The sequence below is a fragment of the Crocodylus siamensis genome, chromosome 14, assembly GCF_052110815.1.
Source record: "Crocodylus siamensis isolate JL-2025a chromosome 14, ASM5211081v1, whole genome shotgun sequence".
In the NCBI taxonomy this organism is placed as follows: domain Eukaryota; kingdom Metazoa; phylum Chordata; order Crocodylia; family Crocodylidae; genus Crocodylus; species Crocodylus siamensis.
Window position 1 is genome coordinate 6,549,569 of NC_143408.1, and position 22,890 is coordinate 6,572,458.

Genomic DNA, 22,890 nt, shown 5'->3' on the forward strand with positions numbered 1-22,890 from the left:
CCTGGCTGGTGAGACGCCTGCAGATCAAAGTCCTCTTGCTAGGCGCAGCCCGGTGTGGGCGAAGTGGGCCCTGCCGCTCTCCGAGCCGAACCTGGCATGCTACAATCCTAACTAGGAGTGACAGCTTCCACGAGGACGTCCCCCAGAACCAGAGATGCCCTCGCTGGGGATCTGTCTGGTGGGCGGTAGCTCTAGCTCAGGGGTGTTCAGCTCCTGCAGCTGTCACATCCAGGGTGACAGCAGGAGGGTTGACTGATTCGAGCGGGACGCCTGCGTTCTGAGTCTGCTGCCTTTCCCCTCGCTGGAGAAAGTGGCTCGCGCCATGCCTCGCTTCCGGATTTGCATCCCTTGGCGCTTGCCAGTTATACCCCATGTCAGGTAACGCAGTGAAGACACGAGTATGGACTTACTATCTGGCTTGAAACATGCAGGCAGTATCTGAAGCTGCCTGGGTTGGGCTGCTGGGCATCCAGAGAGGCCAGCAGTCGCATTTCTAACCTGTACGTCTTGGGCTCCTCACTCTTGTTGTGCTAATGAGACCAGATTTGGATTTGGCTGCCTACTGCTGTCTCTTCTCATTAAGTAGCAGAGGTAGGTAGCTGCCTTTTCTTAAAGGGATCACTTGCAGGATGAAAATGAAACCTGCTCTCCCCTTTTTTTAGGTTTTGTCCTCCAGCTAATTCTAGATAGGTTTAAAATGAACGAATGACTTCAAGTGCTCTCTTCTTCAAAAAAAATTGATGCCAGTGTCCAGCATTGGTGAACATCTCTAGTCCTGCGTGCCAGACCTTGGGACCACCCTGGCCCATAAAGCTCTTCTTGGCTGCTCTGCATTAACAAACCAGTTTGAGCATGAGCACCCCAGGACAGGCCAGTGTGGAAGGTATAGGCAGTCTCCAAAAGCCGCCTTAACAGGGGCAGCTACCGGGCCTACAACCCACATGGGAACAACAGGTCTGGCTTTTGGGTGCATCTTTGGGATGAAGGATGATGGCCTGCTCGAGGTGATGTTCTTTGGCCTGATAAAGACAACAGACCGAGAGGCAGGCCACGCTAGAAGTGGCTGGATGCCGTAAGGGAAGAGTGCAGCTGGGAGCAAAACCCACAGGTAGGCTCTAGTCATCATGCTATGAGCCCAGGAAGAAGGAGCATTAGCTTCTTGGGTCTCCATCCAGCAAGGAGATGAATAGCCCAGCTTCCAAAACGCTGTCTGTTTTCATCGTGATATTCAAAACCCAACTCACAGCCCCTCCGAGGTAAGGACCCATCGTCCCTGTTGTACGGACGAAGAAAACGGAGACGCTCAATGGATGCGACCTGGGCATTTATGACTGCTTGACCACCCAGCGCGGGCACGGTAGGGACACAACTGGACCCATGCCTTCACCTGTCACCCCCAGCCCTCCTTCAGAGGAAGGCAGTGCAGGGAGGGAGTAAGTGTGATATAGTCATAGTACCAAGGAGACCTAGTCATGGACTTAATCCCCCTCCTCGGGGAAGGCTCCTACAACAGTTTGCCGAGTGAAGTAGCTCCCTTCTGCCTGCCTTCCAGTATTTTTGGTGGATGGGAGTAGAGCCTGTCCCCTGGGGGCTGTGCCTCTTCTTTCAAAAGAGACCTGAAACCAAGGCCTTGAGCACTGGGCCTCTTTTGCAAAAATAAGGATACCATTCTGGTAGCTCGGCCAGACTCCAGGTTGGGTTATTACTAAGGGCTTCAGCTGCCCTGGGTGGAGGATTTGGACTGAATAGCGAGGCGGTGCTGCTCAACGAGGCATCTACGTGTTGCAGCCGTTTCAAACTTTCCCTGCCCCCAATTCCTAGTCAAAGGTCATTGCTTAAAACTTCATTCCACATGATTGCCACCACCCCCACAACCCCTCCTGGGAGTACACACTACTGAGTGCCCTCAGACAGCTGAGCTTCTGCACCGACTGGTAAAAGGCATGGAAATTCAGCCCACAAAACTCAGAGAAATGCTGGGCCAGTGTGCCGCTTTTGCAGCACCGGCAGCTCTCCACTCTGGATCCAAACTCAGCCCTGGGGTCGAGGGCCAATGGCTATGAGCAGTCGCTCCATTAACTCTGTTTTCTGACCCCCTCCCTTGTGCATACGTGTTGATTTGCACTGTATTCGTGCATGTTCTGGATTTCATGCACGCTTTTTTTCTTTTACGAGCAAGTGAGCCCCGCGGTGCTGCCTCTCTCCCCGCTCTGCCGTGCGACAGGCTGGCGTTTCTGCCAGCAGCCGCCATCAAGCTCTGCATGAAAAATTCAGGAGCGGGACGTGAGGACGAGAGCCTCCTGGGTGGCACCAGGCAGAGATGACGTGGAAAGGAGACGGACAGCCGCAAAACCCCACTTTCCGTGCGCGTCGGTTTTTTTTCCCCTCTGGCCTACCTGAACTTAAAAGCTGTATCAAAGTTCGCTAGCAAATTTAGGGGCACTGGTGATGGCTCTTCCCTGAGAAGCACCTGGCGTCTTACCTTTCCCTGCTGGCCTGCATTGCAGTCTCCCTCGCCGATGTACCGTCAGTACTGAAAGGGGACACACAGCACCGTAGGTGGGTTTTGCCTGAAGCAGCTCATGTGTTGGAGGGCAATGAATCAGCTACACGTTAATTTTTTATAGGCAGCTTCATTATGATGGATTTCTTTTCTTTAATAGATGGCCGGGCAGGCTTGATGTCGTCTTGCTTGATCCTTCAAGACCTTCCTCACCCCTGGAAAACGATGGCGTTTTTAACGAGGCAGGCGGAGAGGATTGTACGTAAAGGAGAGACACGCAGTGAAGGAAGAAATAAAATATTAGTCGTAAACACATGCCGTGTGCCTATTGCACAATGCAGTGTTGGGCTTGTGGATGTTAAGCTGTGGGATCGTGGTGTCTGTGTATGTACACAGGCAGCCCCTTGCTGCCACCAAAACACAGCTGTGTCTGGGGCAGCATGCCTTGATTGTTGAAAAGCTACCAATTTGTAGGACAAAAAGTAAAGAAGAATCCCATACTGCAGTAATTTCTGGGTGAGGGCGCTGACCTGGAGGCAAATTGCAGCTCATCGTAACAGAAATGTGGCTGGAACAGAGATGATTGACCCGGTGCTGGGCGGGGATGAAGTCTCCGTAGGATCCTAAATGCCCACAGATGTGCACGGGAAGTGGGGAAAGGGTATTCGCACCGAAAGACGGCAGCACGGCATCTCTGTGTGATGCAGGGGGATGCAGCACATGGTTAACACCAGCCCACGTAGCAAGGGAAGAGGATCACGTTAATATTTAGCATCCGTGAGCCTCTGAGCAAAATCTTCCCCCCACCCCACCTTCTTTCTCCCAGACTTTGTTCTTTTATTGTCTGTCTTTTTCTTTTTTGTCGTTTGGATTTTCAAAGCAAACGCCAAACCAGCACAATGCAAACAGACCTAGCAAATCCCAGCCCGGCTTTGGAGTCCAGCGAGAAGCCCACGCCAAAGCACACGCGATGCCTCTCTGGTCCCGAGAATCCTGTTGACGGCATATCGATAGCTCGGCATTGTGCTTCTTGCTCGCTTGCTTGGAGCAGGGTGGGTACGGTAGATCTTCTGGGGAGCCCAAGAAATAGCTGTCTCCCCCATTTGCCCAGGAAGCCTTCTTGAAGATGCCAGCTCTCTGCTGCAATCAAGGCCGTTGCAAAGTTAAATGAATTTGCTGTCCTGAAGAATTACCTGGAGGCCCTTGGCCAAGCCCTGGCTGGGTCAGTAGGATGCAGATTAGTGAAGGCCCCCCAGTTGGTATTCCCAAGTGTCCTGCCAGCTCACCTGGGGTTGCCATCTCCTTGCCAAACAGCTGCTTTCCCATCAGTAATCCCAGGCCTTGGGAATCCAACAGTGACCGCAGCCACAAGCCCTGGGGAGGGCAGAGCCAAACCAGGCTAGGTGGGTGACGCAGGGGCACTCTGCACCAGTTTTCCAAAGACTGCCCTGCCTGTCTACTTGCAACTGGGTGCCATTTGCGGTACTGGCACTGGTCTGGAGAGCCCTCTGTGGCTTGATCCCTGGATGCCTGCAAGCCACCTTCACACCACTTGCAATTAAGGTCAGCAGAGGTGCTCAGTCGGACCCTCCCCTGCCTGGTGCAGGAGGGGGCCCAGGCGGTCTGTCACCAGTCGCAGCTCCAAATGTGAAGAAGGCTGTCAATGGCTTTAAAGTGGTCATCAGCTATGCTAACTGGGCCTGTGCCCAGTAGGCCCCTTTTGTCGAACTGTTTCATTGGGACTCTGCGTTGGAGGGTAGGATGCAAGCTGAAATCCAGCTTACAGTACCCCGATGTTGTTTCCCTTCTAACCGTTGATCCGTAGCAATACAGTAAGGGTCCCAGTCCCTACTCGGTGCGTGCCCATCTTTGAAACAAAAACAAAAAAACCCCTACGCCACTTTGCAGACAGTCCCTTGTACCTAGTGGGGAAGGCTCATGGGGAAAGAGAAATTTGCAGAGCTATTGCTCTTTCTTAGAGAATGGCAGAGGTCTGTGGTCCCTGGGCCATTGCTCTGGCATGCTTTTTGGGGTTTGTTTTGTTTTTTTTCTTTTCCAATTCCAGCCCCCCCCATCTCCAAGCACGAACATTTTTACTTGCTGAAAGTGAGTTATAAAGCTTGTTAGCCTGATTCCAATGCACCCTTCTAGAATTTAACACTGGAACTGGGCTGTGGGGCTCTCTGGGACCCTGAGTCACTCACCAGCTTGCCACAGGGGAGCTCCTGCAGAAAGTCTTCAAAGAGCTGCCCCCTTGGGTATAGAGGCCATCAGAGAGGATGCCTATTTTTACTTTTATTTTTTGCTATTGGAATTTTCCATCACCACAATGAAGGCTTTTTGTTGTGAAAATGGGTTTGCATCTCTTGGCATGCCAGCACATCACTCTTCTCCGCTGCGAGCATTCAGAGCTGCTTAATTGTGCGCCATCATCAAGGGAGGGTCTCCCATTTAGGTCCTATTCCTGCTGTCACCGCAGAGTTCAGAGTAGCCGCAGTGTGCCGCGCGGGGACAGCCATGACTTCGGCTAGCTGGGGATTTGAGACTGTGTCTCATTTTAGCCCCCAAACGCCCCGAATTAAAACGTGCATCTGAAATCTAGTTGACAGCCTAAACCGGAGCCGGGCAGACAAGGCAACAAATTCATGGGCTGAAATAATTTAGTGCAGAGGCTAATAGACTGTAAGCTGGCAGGCCAGGGACCCATATCCAATGGTCGCTTGTAAAAAGAATATGTTTCAGTGTAAAATGGGGCTCTAGGGCTGCTCAAAAGTGCTGTAACATAAATTGAAGCAGAACTAAGGTTTTGTGCAGTGAGCGGGCAAATAAATCCAAGACCGTGACGCGAGAAAGCTCTGAGTTGGTTCAGCGTACTATAGTAAAGCGAGGGCGCGGCTAATGCATCAAAAGTGGGCACGTCCCCCAGCAAAGAGGCGCAAAGTTCATCGGCCTGGACAGCAGACACACAAAAGAGCATCATGGACTCATAAGATCAGAGCTGTTCAGGGAGGGGCTGGACACCCCCGTGAGATTCAGCAGAGACGTGAAATGCAAGGGGAGTCAGGTTGCCTTGCTTGCTGCTGCGTGGCCACTTGTGGGAGCAGAAAGGACTCGAATCTCTGGTGTTTGCCCAGTGCTCTTCATTCCCAAAGGGCCATGGTGCCTCCTTTGCTGAAAACGCCCCAGCCACCTGCAGCTCCGAGCATAGTGGCTCTCCAGCAGCATGTGGCAACGTCGCAGCGATCTGGGAATGGATACGAAATATTCTGCATCCACATGAAAGAGCACGTACATTTACCCAGGCTGTGGTTGAGCTGGGGCCTGCGCACTGATGCTCCAGATGAGGTCTCAACCGTCTGGGCATCTTGGGAAGTTTGGACCTCTGGGTCAGTCCCGTGGCTACTAATCATCCCTTCTCATACAGAAAATGCCTTGGGGACTTTAACAGTCACCAAAAGTCCATGCGGCGAGCATAGCGATGTACCCACTGTGCCGTGTCTTTTCCTGTGCTGGGCTTTTAGCTCTATAGAGCTGTCATTTCATGACCAGTACTCAAAAAGCATGTCGCGTGCATAGTAGGGGCTGTGTGGGGATGAGGGACTTTGCACAAACACGCACACGCGTGCTTCTCATGAAACAAAAGGTGCGTCCGATGGCAGGAAGCCCTGGCCCGGTGGCTAAGAGTCTGACTTTGCGTGTGTGGCATGAGAGCAATGGTACTTCTTTGCCTTGGAAAAGGGCTCTCAGCGCTGGAGGATACTTAGCATTTTTTTGTTCCCACTCAGCTGCCTCGGGGAAGGCACGGGGGACAATGTCTGGGTAAGGCAGGGGAAAAGATTTTCCCACCACATTTGAGTGCACTTCAGCCTGCTCAGTGCTGCACCTGAGCAAGAGCACTCGATGCAGATTTCCCTGTTTTCAGTCCCACTCCTACTTTCAACATTTCTCTAGCTCTTCACATCTTCAGAGTGCTTTTTGAGCCTTAGATTAATCCCACCGGATCCCCCGCTGAGTCGGTAAATAGTGCAGGTGTCTGGGAAGCTAAGTTCTTGAGCGGTGTGCTGCGCAGGAAGGCTAAGACTTGCTCTGGACTGAGAATCACGTTGGCAGTGAAACCAGCCTGGGCTTGCAGCATGTCCTCACAGGGACATAATTAGAAAATACAGATAATACCCATAGGTGGAGCAATTATTGCCCTCAGTTTTCTGACTGGAGAGGGAGGCAGGTGAGGGGGAGCCGAGATGCAGAGCTGATGGGATTAGGCCATTGCCCTGCAACAAGTCAGCATGAGAGGCTGGTTTGGGCCCCGTTGCTCGTGGCTCCCCGGCCTCTGCTCAGACCCATAGGTCATCTGCAGAAGGACGCGCATTACCCTTCTGTTGCTCCTTGGGGAGTTTGGGTCATCCTGATGGAGCTTTTATTTCTCTGACCAGACAATATGCCAGTTAGTCTGGGAGATAATATGCCAGTTAGTTTCACATGTGGTTCTTGCATCTCCACCCAAAGGGGCAGCAGTTCATCGTTTCTTCAAATGCTTTGGGCAGCCCATCACTGGACCTCATAGTAGGAGCAAAGCTGTCTCTTGGATCTCGGCTCAGTTCTCGTCTTGGTTGGAAATGAAGTCCATTGGCTCCACTCGTTTCTTTTTGTCTACTTTTGAGTCAGGTTGGTTTGGCATGATAGGTCTTGCAATTGGTGACCCAGGGGGAAACTGCCTAATGGGGAGGAAGAAAGCATCAACCTGCCTGTTGCATCTTCCTGCAGCCGTCTTCCTACACCCAAGGCTGGACCTCCCTGCCTGGCTTCTCCGTGAGACAGTTGCTGATAGACCCATTCTGCACCAAACCTATAACTACCCACCAAGTCTTGACCCTGAAAACTATTGACTCACGATGACTCCAGAAGGCATTTTGGCCAGTGACCTTTGCACAAAAATTAGCAGCTATTCAAGCTGGAGGGGAAAGGCCAGTAATCAAATACTGATTAGGGAAGAGAAGGGAGAGCAGGGCCGCACATTAGCGAGCTGGCGATTTTACGTGACATAAACACAATCTAAACAATGACCTTTCTTCATGAGCAGGAATATTAATGATATGTGACAAATGGCAGGGGCGGGGGGCAGAAAAGCCCTCTGCCTTCATTAATTTTCCTGCTCATGCATGCTGTGGACATTTCGGATGTAGCTTTTGGTTCCCCCCCCCCATTCCCAGAAAAGCACGGAGCTCTCTGTTTAGTCCCTGCATGGTAGACAGGCTCGTACATTAATCAGATAAGGTAATTTATGGGGCACATGTTAGGCTAGGCAGGGAGACGTATCACTGCATCCTTATTTACAAGGAAAAAATTAATTCCTTTCCTCCAAGGGGATCCGAGTTGCCGGATCTTTGAGCTGCGGTACGTGGGAGGGAGCATGCTGGTGAAAGCACTCCTCTGCTGCTTGCCCAATTATTGCATCTTTGCTCACAAATCAGGCTTGACACTGGACCATTGTTTGCAAGGCCTGCTGGGAGACTGGCCAAACAACAGATAAGTCGATGAGAGCTGGATGGATTGCAGCACGCTTGGGGTGCTTTCAAGAAACCGTTGACAACCTGCGTCACCGGAGATCCTAGGTCAGGGTGGGCAAAATGCGGCCCGCGGGCCGGATGCGGCCTGCCAGGCCATTCTATCCAGCCCACGGAGCCCCTAAAAAATTTAAAAAATTAATATTTAGCTGCCCCTGGTTACCTGTCATGCAGCCCTCGATGGCTTGCCAAAACTCAGTGGCACTCGGTTGGAAAACTCAGGTTGACCAAGGAACCTTTAGCCCGGAAACTTTCTTTAGGGGAGGATGCAAAAGCAAGGGGAGATAATTAATTCTCGGCCTCTGCAGCAACACGGGATTGTGGGAGAGGCCCAGGCTGGCGGCTTACCTGCGTCCGCTCGCGTTCACCGCCAACGTGGCCCTGCATGTGCTCTGTCCTCCTTCATCTGACTTGAGCTTTGCAGAGCTCCGGGCATCTAAGAAGACAAACGTAGGCCCCAGGCTGTTAAGAGGTGGCCAGTGCATGGTTGCAATGTCTCAACAGATGGCTTGGCCCCTGCGCTGGTCCATGTTTCATGGGCGGATCCCAAAATCCTGATTTAGCCCTTTTGGCTTCTTCCCAGCCTACTCTGTTCTGCACTGGCCTTCTTGTCCCAGTCGTCTGCTCCAGACATGGTGCTTCCTTGTGCCGCCTCCTCCCCATCTCCCCCACCCAGCTGGTCCCGGCGGCTATCCTTTGCAGAGGCAAATAGGGCATTAGCGTAAAAGATAGTTCTTACCACATTTCCTACCTCCTCCCAGTCTCCCTTAGATGAGCGAAATGGTAAATGGGAGTGGGATTTGTCGGGAAGGTCAGGGCAGAGGAGTTTTTGCTGCTCGGCGGGGAGGATCGCTTGTGCCTTCTGTTCGGGGGCCCGTTGTTGCAGCTTCCCATAGCAGGTCCCCTGTGCGTTAACATCCACGCGCACACCGCTGGTTTCTCAAAGAGGTCAGCCGGACCAAGCTAGTAAGCGTGAGGCTAATTTACACGCTCAAAAACACTAGCGTTTCAGCTGTCTGACCTGCGCTGCATGCACTGTTGTACTGGCTCCCGGGGATGTGTCACCGCGGCTCCCTGCTGGCCTCGACCAAAGCAGCCCCACGACGCATCAATGGCCCTGAACGGCTGGCAGCTAGCAGGTTTTCCTTTTGCTTCGTAAAGGGCCGGTGGTTTGGAGAAAGTTATGTTTGCTACATGCAGCCGCACCGGGCAGGTAGAGAGCCTTGAGCTTGTCGCAGTGTATTTTAGCTCCAGGACAGCTGTTTTTCCTGCGTCTCAGCTGTGGCTGTAGGACCCGTTGAAAGATTTTCCCACGCTCAAGGACACGTGAACAAGTGGCGTAGATGGGACTGAAGCACAGGGGTCTGGGACAGGCATTGCATAAACCGGATTGAATCGGGTTTATCTTGGACCGGTTTCAGCCATTCTGCGACTGGTTTCCGTGCGCTGAACAGCTGTTCTGGTACAGGTTTCGACCAGTTTCTGATCACTTAAACCAGTTGATGTGTAATGCCTGGCCCTAGCCCCGGGGTTCGGCTCCGTTCTTGGGAACAAGGAGCGGGGCTCTGCGTCCTGCTTCGGAGACCGGACGCCCGAAAGGGTCGACTTTGCAGTCCCATCGGGTCCCTTTCCAATGGCAGCTGAAAGGATAATAGATTTCCAGACAATGAACTTCGTTCATGTGAAGTTGAGGTTGCTAGGTGACATAAGAGTTACCAAAAATACATACCAAGAGCATTGCAGGGACCCTAATCATTCAAATGTATGGAAATGATCTGCTGAAGTAACAGATGAGACTCTAAATACCCTTATACTCTGCTTATAAAACTTGCAATTGTGGTGTTAGCATCACCTCGACAATGTGTGTGCTGCCATGCAGGTGGAAAGCCAGACCTGCCCAAAACCTGCAATCCAGAAAGAGAACATGTACATGCAGGCAGGAGAGGGGGATGCTGTGGAGGATGAGCGGGTTTTGACAGTCTCCTGGGTTTTGTTCCATTTTTCAGGAGGGGAACGGTTAAAAAAAAAAAAAAAAAAAAATGCCCGTGTCCAATTTGCTAATGCTTCCCGTTAAAATCGGCACCCGGTGTCTTCAAAACGGCCGTAATTCTGACTCGCTCAGTCGACGCTTCTCCAGATTGACTTAGTTTTTAAATCAAAGAGGCTCGGCCCGCTGTTGGCGGATCCACCCCGCACATCCCTGACTAGGATGGTGCGCCAAAGCACGCCGTCGCTGGACTGTGGGGTGTCTGCCACAACCGCGCGCTCATCAAGCAGTGCTAACGTTTCACTTATCATAGTATTTAGACACTGTGCAAACCACACCTGCTTTGTATCCACCAATGATGTGTAACTGAAACATGTATTCTCACACCTACACTGTAAAGTGTGTGACACCTCAAATTAAGCAACACTTGATTTATCCGTTCTCCACAGAAAAGCCTTGCAATCATTTCACATCGTCTTATTGTTCTAATTATAGCGTGTTCCTCTTGTACATCACCCAACAACCAAGCATGAAGTCGAAAGGATCAGAGTTCAGGTTGCTTGTGGAAGATCAAGTGTCGCTTTTTTTCAGCGTCTTTTCTTTCTTGTTAAGCGACTGCACAAACGTGAAGGCTCGGGATCGGTTCTGAATTGTCAAAACTAGTCGTCACGCAGTTGAATGCTTCGCCTTCCTTACCCAAAAATACGCTCGGTGTGCATTTTTGATTCTGGATGTCGGTGAAAATGCTGAACCTGAAGTTAAAAGTGTTTTTGTTGAAGAAGTTAAAAGTCGTTCTGTATTGTCTGGGTGAAGGCCTTTAGTTTTTACTCGTTTTAAATTGGAGCTGCCACCCGCAGTCTCTGTTCCTTGTTCCTTCAGGGCAATGAGTAGGGAGAGACCACTGGGGGAGAAGCTCTCTTGTCCTTATCCCTAAGCTGGGGAGCCTTGAGTATATCCGTTGTGCAAGATTGACTTGGCAAGGTGGCCGACTGTGTGGACCTGTAAACCGGGCTCTGTTTTTTTGCTAGCTGCTCTCAGGGATAGTCTGTTGCTCAAAAACTTTGTAGTGCAGCTTTGGGGGGGAGAATGAAACCCCAGTTCAGCAGGGCTGTTATCTTTTGACCTGAGCATCCAGCCCCTCAACTTCAATGGAGTTGGCACCAGGAGAGGATGTGATCCCTTCCCATAATGGTGGACTAAAAAAAAAGTTGGGGTGATACTGGGGCAGGTGAGATGGCACCTGCTAGGAGTGGTGGAGAGAGCAGATGGGCGGTCTGCCTGGGGGCTTTTCCAGTCCCCTAGAAGTATGAGCACAGCATTTCCCCAAGAGGTAAGATCCTGCAGTTACTTTGCTAGGATCAGGGCAGGGACTGACTCTACTGATATCTTGCATGGTGTTGAGCCCTGTCGTGCTTAACAGATTGCATATGGTGACTCTGGGTTTGGTAGAAACACTTTGGGAGCTCTCTCGGGACCCTTGAAAAACAGGGATGAGGTGGTGGATGCACTTTGCTCCCCTCTCTCTTCTCCTGCCCCCGCTATTTTCCTTCCCTCTAGCCAAGCACGAAGGCCATTCTTTTCTTTTTGAGTCAGCCGATGGGATGCAGGGAAGCAAGTTTCCCAGGCGGTGGCTGAAAGTGCAGCCCACAAAGGGGAGAAAAAGGGGAGAAAGTGGAAGTCACGACTCTGGGAGCATAATGCAGCTGGCTGCGGCTCTGATTACAGGTGGGGACCGGCTTCCACCTCCGGATCATTGTTCCAGGAGAAAGTGAGATGAGAGAGACAGTTTTCAGGTGGGTAGCTGATGCAGGAAATAGGCGGTTGGCATAGGCCGCTTCATACCACCTTGTGCTGGAGGAGGAAGCTGATTGCCGGACAGGAGACTCGGACAGGAACAGAGCCCAGGACTTGCTGGCTGCATGGCCTTCGTTCACCATATGACGGCTCCAAATCAGCCGTCAGCATGCAGGTCAAACCAGTGTGGCAGCTCTTCTGGATCGAGTGGCTGTCTATGGGCCCCGAGGCCGGCGCTGCTGAGGGCAGTCACGAGCAGGACTGGGAAAGCCAGTGGATCTCCATGTGATCTCTTCTAAGCCTCCGGTGTAGCTGGGGTTGCTTGGGGGTGGTCTCCACCAAGGTGGGAAGGCCTGAGTGGGTTATGGAGGGTGAACTCCCAGCCTTCCCTTGGATTCTCCAAGTTCGTGGGAAGTTGTGCAGGAGGCTTGTCGTGCCCATCGCTGCCTGGGATACCCGCCTCCCAAGGGTGCACCAAGGCTTTGGGTCCAAGGCAGCTAGTCTGGCAGTAGCATTAAACATGTTCATAGCAAGAGGCAAAGAGTATGGGTGGGTTCAGATGGCATCTTCTGCTCTTGGCACTCCGCGTCTCCCGTCCTGCTCATAATCCCTGGGTGAACGAGCTCCACTAAAAGAGGATGCTCAGATGAAGCAGCTGTGGTATCGCCAGGATGGGAATGATCCCAGAGCGGGCTTGCCTTTCTATCTGCCCTGCACATTTCTGTCCTCCTTGACGTTCCTCGTGGTGATGCTCTGAATCAGGATGGAGGGATGGCGGGGAGAGGGACCTCGCTTCTCTGGTCTGCCCAGGGAGGGCCGTGCGAGTCCGGCTCCCCAGCCCTGAACGGAGAGCCCTGCTTTCTCATTCTGGGCCAGATAAGCCATTGCAAATTCAGAGCAGCTGCCTATTTATAGATATAATCTCCTCATCCAGATGCAGTCTAGGCCAAGCCTTAGTTTGGGGACAGTTTGCAATATATACAGTCCCTCTGGCTGGGCTCCCTATCCAGAGAGGGGCGATATCCAAAGCCTCTTGTTAGAAACCAATTAAACTGGAGTTTGGATCACACCTCAGAAGAGCTGCTCCAAAAGGTTTGCCTGTGTGGTACATGAAGAGTCTTGGCTGCCTGCAGCCTCAAGCTTGCACTTCGAATGCAGAAGTAATCTAATCTCTTTCCCATACGAAAAGCAAGGTTACGCTACATCCTTTACAGAAGCGGTGAGCTGATTTGGCACGTGGCGGTTTTCCTTGCAAGTCAGTATTGAGCCCAAGCGGTAGCATGGTGCTAGCAGACGGCACCATCCTTCAGGCAGGAAGGGAAAAGTGAAGTTGTGCTAGAGCAGGGGTTAATTGCATCCCTCAGATCAGGAGTCCAATGTGGCCGTTTACAGCCCCGCTCTGCAGACTCTGTGGATTCAGTTTTCTCCTTTGCTTCACATCCTTCATTTTTGCATAGCATTGCTGTATGCTGCTAAGCACCTGCTGCATTCCCCGAGACCTGGTAGCCTTTCCATGAGGGCCCCAGGGCCTCCGATGCTTGTACAGGGATCCTGCAGGGTACACATGCCAGAAATTAGGATCATTAGTAAATCTGGGATGTTCAGATCACAAGTCAGGGCCAATGTGCCAGATACTTGAGATGTCCCCTCCCCTGGTTGCATGCAGTAGCCTTGCTGCCAGTAATCCCGAGCGGGTCTTCAAAACGCTTGCCGTGGACATGCTGGTACGTGATACTTCTTTTGTCTTTTTCTGTTTTATGCAGAAGGCTGCTGACTGGCTGTGCAGAAATCTTTGCCGTTTAAAGCTACCCAGCCTCTCACGCCACAACGAACCCAAATGTTGATACGGACTCTGACCTGCAGAGCAGTAAGTGATTGCTCGGGGCGGCGTTGTCCTGACGGTACCTGCAGAGCGACGGCGCCTCTCCCCGTGATTACTCCGGTTTTCTGTACGGCATCATGATGCTGCTGAGTTCATTGGTGCGCCAGCACTCGTGTCGGGTGGAGGTTGTCCTGTCGGCGTGGTCTTGTCGGCTCAAAAACGCGACGGAGGTTTAGGGGCACTGGTTATGGGGAGCCTGACCTCTGTAGAGCTGGTTTGTTCTGCGATTGATTGGATGCCCATTTTCAACCTAAAGTTGGATTTCCCTGGGGTTTTGTTAGTTTGTAAATGCTGCAGCGTGCTATGTGCATGTACAACATGTGTCAATGGGCGAAGTAAGACCGAGCAGTACACGTCCTCCATCTGATGGGCCTGTGGGTACTAGGGGACTGTGCCGTGCTACGTAGGTGCTCTGGAGGCTTGGAGTAACCGTCCATCCATGAGGATGCTGGAGTCTCTTCCTGCAGGTCGTCTGGTGGATGTTGTGACACAAGGTCCTCCTGATACCAGTTGTTGGAGCTGCCCTTGGCCCTCAGAAGGCTTTTACAGGGTGGAGGAGGGGAAGAGAGGAACGTGCATTAGCAGAACAGAGAGGGAATGTGGAGCGGATGAGAACGGTAGATCTGTTTTCCGCCCAGCAGACCTGGAGCTTTGTGCAAGCGAAGAGCCTGGGTTGAAATGCGGAGGGAGCTGCTCATTCATTCGGGGAGCTTGACGAGCCCATTCCAGGAGCAGGAAAGGCTTTTTGGAGGCTCGAATAAATCTCTTTCTGCTGGGCGCAACTGGAAAGGTTTCTACTCCCAGGCAGGCTCCACTGCCCAGGCAGTCCTCTGCAAGGACTCGATATCACTAGCCTCTTCTATACAGTTGGGCACAATAGAGCCCAGTTGTGCCCAGCAGGCTCTGGAGAGTCCTGGACGAAACACCTATCTTGATTGATTTTTTTAAATGTGGGGAGGATCTTGCTGCCCAGTATGCTGTAACTGTTCTGTCTGTACTCTATCCTATAGGAATAGGAAACGAAACTATGGTCATTTATCCCCAAATGAAACAACTGGTAAAAAATTACTATAGTGTACTTAGTTTCTATTACAGGATAGAGCAAACAAATGTGCTATATGTCTTTCCCTCCCCGACGCACACCTTTAATGCTGTCCACGTGCCGCTTCTGCATCTTTTTAGTGTAGCCCCCATGGGTGGTAGGCAACATCTCCATACCACCAGGCAACAGGCATCCAGCATGGTATTGTCGGCCCCTAATGTCTTGCCTTCTGCAGGTGATGGCTGTCACCGGCAGATGTGAGGGTTTCGGGTAGGAAACCTCCAGACCTGGGTCTCGGGCAGAATTTCTCATCTGTGTCTCTTTCCCTCCAGGTATCAAAACCAAAACCTTGGATCCTAACAGCTCAACATGTTCAGCTCAGGGCCGTCTCAGCCGCCTGGCGTCCTTTCCTCTTGACTCTTTCCTCTCTCCTATAGGCAGCTTTAATCCTGCAGTGCTTGAGAGTCTGGGACCTCAAGTTTTATTCTGCTTAATAGCTCAGAAACCTCTTACCCACTGGCTTGTCTCTGATATGAAAGAAGGAGAGGTGATTTGACTGAAGAAATGACACTGAGCTCACAGCTATCAGACATTTTAAGCCTGGTAATCTCAGGCGCGTCGCTGGAGAGAACAGGACTAGTACTCCCTCTTGGGTCCACCTAAGAGGAGCTCAAACGAGGGATCGTTTTAAAGAGCAGCAAATAGGATCCCAGCATGGAGCTGGAGCTGAGTAACATTAATAGATTCAGCAAAACGGGCAGGCCCCACGGGATTTGGTCATTTCAGAGGCCCCGTCACACATCAGGAGGGAGCAACATGTTGGTCCTCTCCCCCCACCCACCTCTTCCCTTGCTGGGGTGGACAGGGGGTTGTCCACCTCTGCTTTGACATTGTTGAGATAGCAGGTGCCCCAAAACTTCATAGGCCAAAGCTCCTGCCATATCATTCAGGCACCGGGGTCCAGTGGCCTTCCTGAGTCGACCCTGTTTTGTGACTGAGATACTGATGGTACTAAAGGGGCTCACAAATCCTTACTCTTAGAGGCACATGAGGCTACTCAAACCAAGTTCGCTCCCCCACCTACGCTGCCTGGCCCCAGGGCCTGCAAGGAGGCAAGTCCTGTAATGTATAAATCAATATTTGAAGTGGCGTGCCACTCAGTTCACAACCGTTATAGAGGAGGGTCTTGAGTCTGAGGGATGTCTTGAGGTTAAAAAGGTTGAGAACGAGACCTGCTGGTGCAGACAGACCCCTAGGTGCTCCTAGCAAAATGTGTAAAATGAGGACAGACCCTCCCCAAGCCTGCAGCTGTCAGCTGGTGCCCTGATGCTGGAGAATTGATGGTGGTCCTCCCTCGTTTCCTTGTGAATACTGTTGCACACACAAGTCCGTGGTCCCCAGGGGAAATGCAGCCTCTGAACAGGTGGAGGTAGAACAGGGATGCAGAGAGCAAGAGGCTGCCATTCATGTAAAAGCTTGACCACGGCAATGGGTCGAACACCCACAGTAACCCTCCCTATTTTGTGAAACACGTTTGCAGTCTTAAATAGCTGGAAATTAAATATTTTGTCAGATAGCTGTCACAAGATGCCGCACTCTGCAGAACTCGCTTTGTTGGCAAAGCCCAGGGTCTCTGCACGGCCCCTCTCAATTCCCCGGGAAGTGAACCAGCAGGGTCTGAGACGTCAAACATCCCAATGCTGTCCGCTTTTCTTCCCACCCATACGCCGTGTTCCCCATAGCTGCCGGGAGTGCGATAGAGCGCTGAGCCATTCTCCGTGCCCCTGGGAGATGGTCTGTGAAGATGTCTTCTACTTTCCCCGCCTCTGAATGACCAAAATGATCCAGATTTAGTCTGGGTCCTGACTGGGGGAGGGAAGGTTTATCAGGCACTGTCGAGCTTTATTTCACCTGTAACAGCACTTTCCTGTCCTCGCTATCTGCTGCCACCGTCGTAATTGGGACGGCCATAAGATTTTAGCTGCAACAGCTGTAGACGGGTATTTAAAAATGCATTTCTGCCCTGGATTGATGCTAACTGGAGCTGAAATGCATCGAGAAGTGAACCATCCTGGGAACTCTGTCGTTCCAGGCTCCCTCCGTCAAGGATGATCGCTCCGATCATTTTGTTCCAGGAGATTTCAGTCCCGAAGCCACCGGCACCCACTGCACATTCGGTAGGAGAAAAGCCAGCCAGCATCCAAAAGCATCTGACTCCTCTCCCACCCTAGTTCCCCAGGGAGGGTCAGCTCCGTAGCTACAGGGCTGTCCTTGCAAACAGAGGCTCGATAAGCAGACTTTCCCCTGAAGTATTCTGTGGGATACTTCACAAACAGGGGCACCCCAGTCACTGCCCAGGAGGAAACTTCCTTCATCTGCACCTAGCCAAATCCAAAAGAGGAATTCATGGAGTGATAAACTGCACCCTGCAGTCGTGCTGAATAGGGGCAGTGCTGGGGGCACAGGAGGGAGTGCGGGAGCCATGTGCTCAGCTCAGCATGTCCGAACCAGCATCTTCCCCAGCAGAGCTGGCGGGCTGCAGCCGTGCTGGGGTAGCACGAGCGTGCTGCGATTCACTGCTGCCTTCCCCAATCTGTCCCTGAAATGGGCATCTGTCCTGCAGTCTGGCCTGTCAATCTGTTCTTCTCTCCCATAAATCCCGCCATCCAGCTAAATCAAACCCTCTGAAAGGACGGCCGTCTCCTGACTCGTGCTTCTCGGCAACGTGACATTTGTGAGCCGTCGGTGTTTAGACAGGAGGGCAGCCGGCTTCCCCCCGGCCCCTCCTCGGGGTGCCCCATCGCTCTCCCGGGCTCTGCCTGCTGTTCCTTTCCTCTTCCCCCTTCCCTCCTTGCCTGCGCTCCTGCCATGCTCTGCCTGTTCCTTCTCCCCCCGGCTCTCTCTCATCTTTTCCTGCCCCTAATTTCTCCTCTCTCCCTGCCTCTCGTGTCCCTTCGTTAAATCTAGTGTGAGGGGCAACCCATCATCCAGGAGGGATATTAGCTCCTCTGTGTCCGGCAGCCCCTCCTTCCATCGCTGGCACCCGGGAGCATGAAGGAGGAAGGGCCTGGTCGCAGGGTGAGGGGACATCACCGTTCATTATTCCTTTACCCCTGCCGCTGGGTCGAAATACAGTAACTCGGAGGAAGATTTAACTGGGTTGGTAGCTTTGATGTATTTTGTGTCAAGTAATAGGTGCGTTGTACCCCCAGACCTCTGCACCTCTGGGACGATGGAGATACTGTGAGCTCTTTGGAGCAGGTGTAGCTTCTACCACCGTGGCCTGACAACCGTCTGGGCACTCCTGCAGTACAAAGAAGCATTAGCATTAATATACAGCAGCTGTATTATTAACCGCACGGCCCAGGCAGCCGGAGAAATGCAGGAGGGATTGATCCCGTGCATTTCCGCACGGGTCTTTTAAGGGGTCCTGGCCCAGCATGCACTGAGCCACGGGTAAAATCCAGTCGAGATAAACTCTTGACTCAATGAGCCAGTGGACCAGTCTAATTCAGCAGGAGACGAAACACTGGCCTGGATATCCAAGTAGCCTAATTAGTGCAGCAAATCCTGTGGACTTTGAATGGATTCCTTGGGAAACGCCTTCTAATTAGGTTGTTGCAGCATCCAGATCAGAGGCTCCTAGGGGGGCTGCCCCGGACACGGCGAGCAGGATCTGCCCCACCGTGTGCCGGGCGGGTGGGCATCCAGCCGCAGCAGAACAGGGCCCGTCTGGCCCAAGTCAAGAAGGGATGAGTTGTTTCGTGTGACAGGCCAGGCTCCTCCGCATGCTAGTGGGTGGTGTCATTAATCAGCCTGCTGAAGGCTGGATAATTAGTGTGTGTTTTCCTGGTGTGGTCGCGGGATGCTTCATAATCAGCGGCGCTCCCTTGGCTGTGTGAGTGGAGGGGCAGGGCCCACCTCGTGCCAACACAGGGGAACTGCATGCGGCAAGAGGCCTTTCCACGGACGCAAATGGTATTTGCCGCGATATGAGGTCCGGCGCTCGCCTGGAAACCTCTAAAGCACGCTGCTGGGTTAAATTAGGGCTTCCCAGGTGAGGGCTGTAATGGCAGCGTGAGGCTTCACCTAATAAGCCTGATGCGCAGCCAACGGTACAGAAGCTGCAGGGCCTGGCAGGCAGCAGTCCGTTTTGATCCCAATCCTCTTCTTCTCGTGTCAGCACATGCTGGGGTAGATGGCTGCTCCCCAAGGTGCACCTCTGTTGGGCTCCTGGGCCACACGTTGGCTACCCCGGCAGCAAAGGGTGGTCACGTACTGCCACCCACCCCCTGGAGCGCACTGGGCCATTTCCAAGAGCAAGAAGCCAGGAGCCAGGCTGCCCTCTTTTCTGGCATGGCCATGTGCACTTGCCGGGACTTGTACTATAACCTGCCATGGCCCTCTAGGACCTTGGGACAAGCGTAACCCATGGAGGCAGGCAGGAGCCTTGTCTGGAAGCCCAAGAGGAGCTAAGGGAGCTTGGTAAGAAGAGGGCATGCATGCTGCAAGGGGGGAAGGCAGCGGCATACTGGGGTGGCTGGAGAAGACCACTGGTGCCAGTGCAGGGGATGGAGGGAAACAGGGAGGTAAGTCAGCAAAAGGGAAGCAGCAGGCAGAAAGCAGGAATTACATCTCCAGCGGTGGAAGCCAGCGCCCAGACTGTGGCTGCGATTTCTTGTCTTCGTCCTGGCTGGAATAAAAGCTCTGGCCTTTTTATCACGCGCATGCTTGTTCTTTCTTTGGGGTCACAGCCCAGGCAGTTGCTGGCTGTTTCCCTGTAAATCTCTCAGCATTGTAACGGGGGGGGCTTGGAAAAAGGAGAGCGGGAGATCAGTGCCGGAGCGTATTCTCCGGGTAGCTCGCCCGCGCCTCCGCTGCACAAGGGCAACATGCTGCAGAGGCTCGAGGAGCGGATTAATATGAAGAGTGGTCTGCCCTGGGGGGGCCCTGAACATGGGGTAACATTTGGTGATGGAGAAGGGGGCAAGGTGAAGGGTGTGTGAATCTGAGGGGTCCTGCTAGGTTCATTTGTACATTGAGGGAAGAGGAAGAAAGCGTGCTTTAAAAAAGTAATTGTTTCCTGGGCTTTGACTGTCCTCTGTGTTCATCCCTCTCTCTCTAGCACAGCACTTTGTTTCCTCCTCCAAGTCACTAATGTGTGCTAGACAAGGCCAGTGACAGATACCATCAAAAGACGGCGCCTGTGACGGAGATCTGATAAGTATAGCCTGTTGGCAAACAAGTCCACAGGAGAACTGTGCTGGCAGGTTCAGCGAGATTTCTTGTCCGGCGTGCATTTGTCCCTGGACGTGGCTTTAGCAGATAACGTGGCTCCGGGAGACTGAAAGCTCACGCAAGGCTGAGCAGATGTGCCAGGAGTCTTAGAAAATTGGACTCTAGCTATGGTGTTTTTTTGGTGCTACCTTGATGGCTCTCAGTGTCTTGTCTTCAATTTTAACCAGAGGCCCAAGTGCAGCAAGAGCAATGACAGCGCAGGCATCCCCCTTCCCATGCAGGGCAAGCATCTGACCTGGGCAGGGAGGAGCTACTTCTAGAGCGGAGCTAGGCATGGCTTTCCCATAATCTAGTGGTTATTCTTCAGCAATGCAAGTTGAAACCAGTTGTCCATTTTGCATCCTTATGTCGGTTCCCCTGAGTGACCGGGTCCCCCGAGCAACTGGCTTTGGATGAATTATGCACTGGGTAAAAGTAGACATGCCGGTGGAATATTAAGTAATCCTTCACGAGTCCTTCTTGCCAGTAAATGGGTTCTGCGCTTCATTCTCTATTACAAGCCATGACCTTTTGGAAATGTTGTAAGCTGTGGTCGTATCTAAATGTCTCCGCTCTGGGGAGCATTTTTCTGCAGGTAGAGATTGAGATACAGCCTCTCTCACGAGGAGAAGCAGATTGCACCTAGCTGGGAGCTACCGACACTGCGCTGCCAGCCCCCGGCACTCCAAACTTATGAACGAGGCCTCAAAAATCAGGTGGCAAGCTTAAAAAAATAAGGCTTTAAAATCAAAAGGGGGCTTCTCATTCTTTACCTGGTAGCTTTGCAGGTTTGGGGATCACATTTGCACTTTCTGAGGACTAGAAATGTACTCTTCCTTTGGAAGGAAAGCCGCGTTTCCCATATAATCCAGGAGTTGAGGCATTAAGGACACAGAATAAATCATGGGTAGACAACACTGTTACAGCAGGCAGTGATAACACAAGTTATGCCGGCTGAAAAGCTTAAAACCCTGGCCTCACTGGAGTTTAAGGGAGCCATACTGAGTTTGGTGGGATCAGTGTTTCACCCTGTGGGCCCTAGGAAATGTAAAGAAGTAATTGGGAAGACCTTCCATGAGATGCAGAGTAAAGAAGTGGCATAAACCAGTACAAGGAATGATATTCACTTGCGTATCTGGAAGTAACTGCTGACGTACGCATCGACACCAATGGAAGCGTCTTGTATGCCAACTTGAGAGTGATGCCGCCTGACGGCTGTGTATTGCGTTCACAAGACCTCTCCTCTCTGTATCAGCAGAAAGATCTCTTCTTCCAGGCTTTCTCCCAACATTGTGGTAGGGGGGACGTATGAAACCAAGCACCTTCTTGAGATGCATAAGCCTCCCTTTTCCGTCCTGACCCACCTACTCGCAGTGCGGGGACATGCAGGGAGAACCAAGGTGGTCTTACTCCAGTGCTGGCATGTAACTATATTGTACAGCTGTTGAGTTCCTTGTGTTAGAGCAGCCTTAAGGCTGCTCTAACTCGCGCTCCACTGCAGTAGCGGCCAAGGACTCAGTCGGCTGAGCAACCGGAGTGCAGAAAACATCGCCTGTGGATTTTTTACTCCCTAGGCATATAACAGGGCAATATAGCAGCAGTATGGATCACTTGCTATCCCTTGCTTCCTTTATGACCGTTGAAGAAGCACCAAGATCAGGGTTATCTTGTAGTGAGGATTCACTGCCGCCTCTGTTAACTGCTAACATCCTGAAAGGCTGTGGTCGAATGCAGAATTGGCCCCACGGTCTTTGGGACCTGAAAATAGGAGCGAGCAATAGGGCAGTGCAGCTTTGAGCCACCAGAATAACTTGCTGCTATATATGGTTTCTGTGTTTCTTCAGTGAGTCCTCTAACTAAGCTGTGGGCATGCTCGGGGATGTTCCCTGCAGTGACCCGCTACGAGCATGTCAGCTCTCATTTCATGCTTTCCTCGCCGTTTCTGTAACTTGCCACGCAAATCTGCTTCTATTTAAGCAATTTGAGTCAAGTCACGATCCTGCTGGTTTGGGGCAGCTCAGGGTTGTATGTTAAATGCTACTTGATCGTCAAAAGCATAATTTATCCAGGGTTCCCACCTTGCCAGCAAGGTGACAAGGCATCAGTATTACAGCACAAGAGGTGGGATTTTAATCACCAGGGTGCATTTACCAGACGGCAGTGCCCTTTTGAACCCAAGGAGGAAAACCTTGCTTGCAGCATTAGCTGAACAATTCATCCAAGATTCAGCAATTTTTAAACTCAATTGACTGCTTGTGAGTGAAAGAAGGTAATTGTTAGGACTCTAGCTAAAGGCAGGTGTGGAAGGTATTTCGGAAAACCGGTTAATGAGTTGCTCTCTTGAGCTTTTAGGCTGCCAGGGTAGCAGCGAGTAAGACTGCAACTGAGTGCAGTCTAGTGCAGAAGGCGGTTCAGCGCTGAGCTGGAAATGTTCAATATTGATGGTCGGAGGGGGGAATGAATGAATTTGGTCCAGGAGGGTCCCGCACAATGGACTGGAGATGGGAAGGAGGGGTTCTCATGCTGAAATAGGCACCAGAGGATAGAAAGGTGTCTACTGCGTGACCAGGTTCCTGTTTAAGAATAAGGATCATGGACAGTATTAGTTGGGTGCTGGCTACCTCCAGGAGTGCCATTAAAAGCCTCATGGAGCCAGGCTGCCAGTCTCCAGCTTCTCAGGAGACGGGGGTAATTCTCAAAACCTTTCAAGACTGACATAAGGGCTAAGAAGAAACTGTGTGGAGTTTGCATGGATTGAGCTGACCGGTGCTGTGGAGTGAAAAGGCTCGGGAGGGTGGATGCTAGGTGCGAAGGCAGTCGGATCTGAACGCGCAGGTATTT

The 22,890-nt window shown here is 52.0% G+C and overlaps 1 protein-coding gene across 9 annotated transcripts in view; it reads left to right on the forward strand.

Annotated features, from left to right (window-relative positions):
• LINGO3 (leucine rich repeat and Ig domain containing 3) overlaps positions 1-22,890 on the forward strand; it is a 103,516-nt gene that overhangs the window by 11,873 nt on the left and 68,753 nt on the right. For 6 of the 9 annotated variants that reach the window (XR_016439120.1, XR_016439119.1, XR_016439118.1 and 3 more), the window contains exon 2: positions 13,612-13,715. The exons of 2 other annotated variants lie outside the window; for them this stretch is intronic. The gene's annotated coding sequence lies outside the window, so the exon portion shown is untranslated. Of the gene's footprint in view, positions 1-3,536; positions 3,556-13,611; positions 13,716-22,890 lie in introns of those variants that run through there. One more of the 9 variants, XM_090027001.1, reaches the window with a different exon arrangement.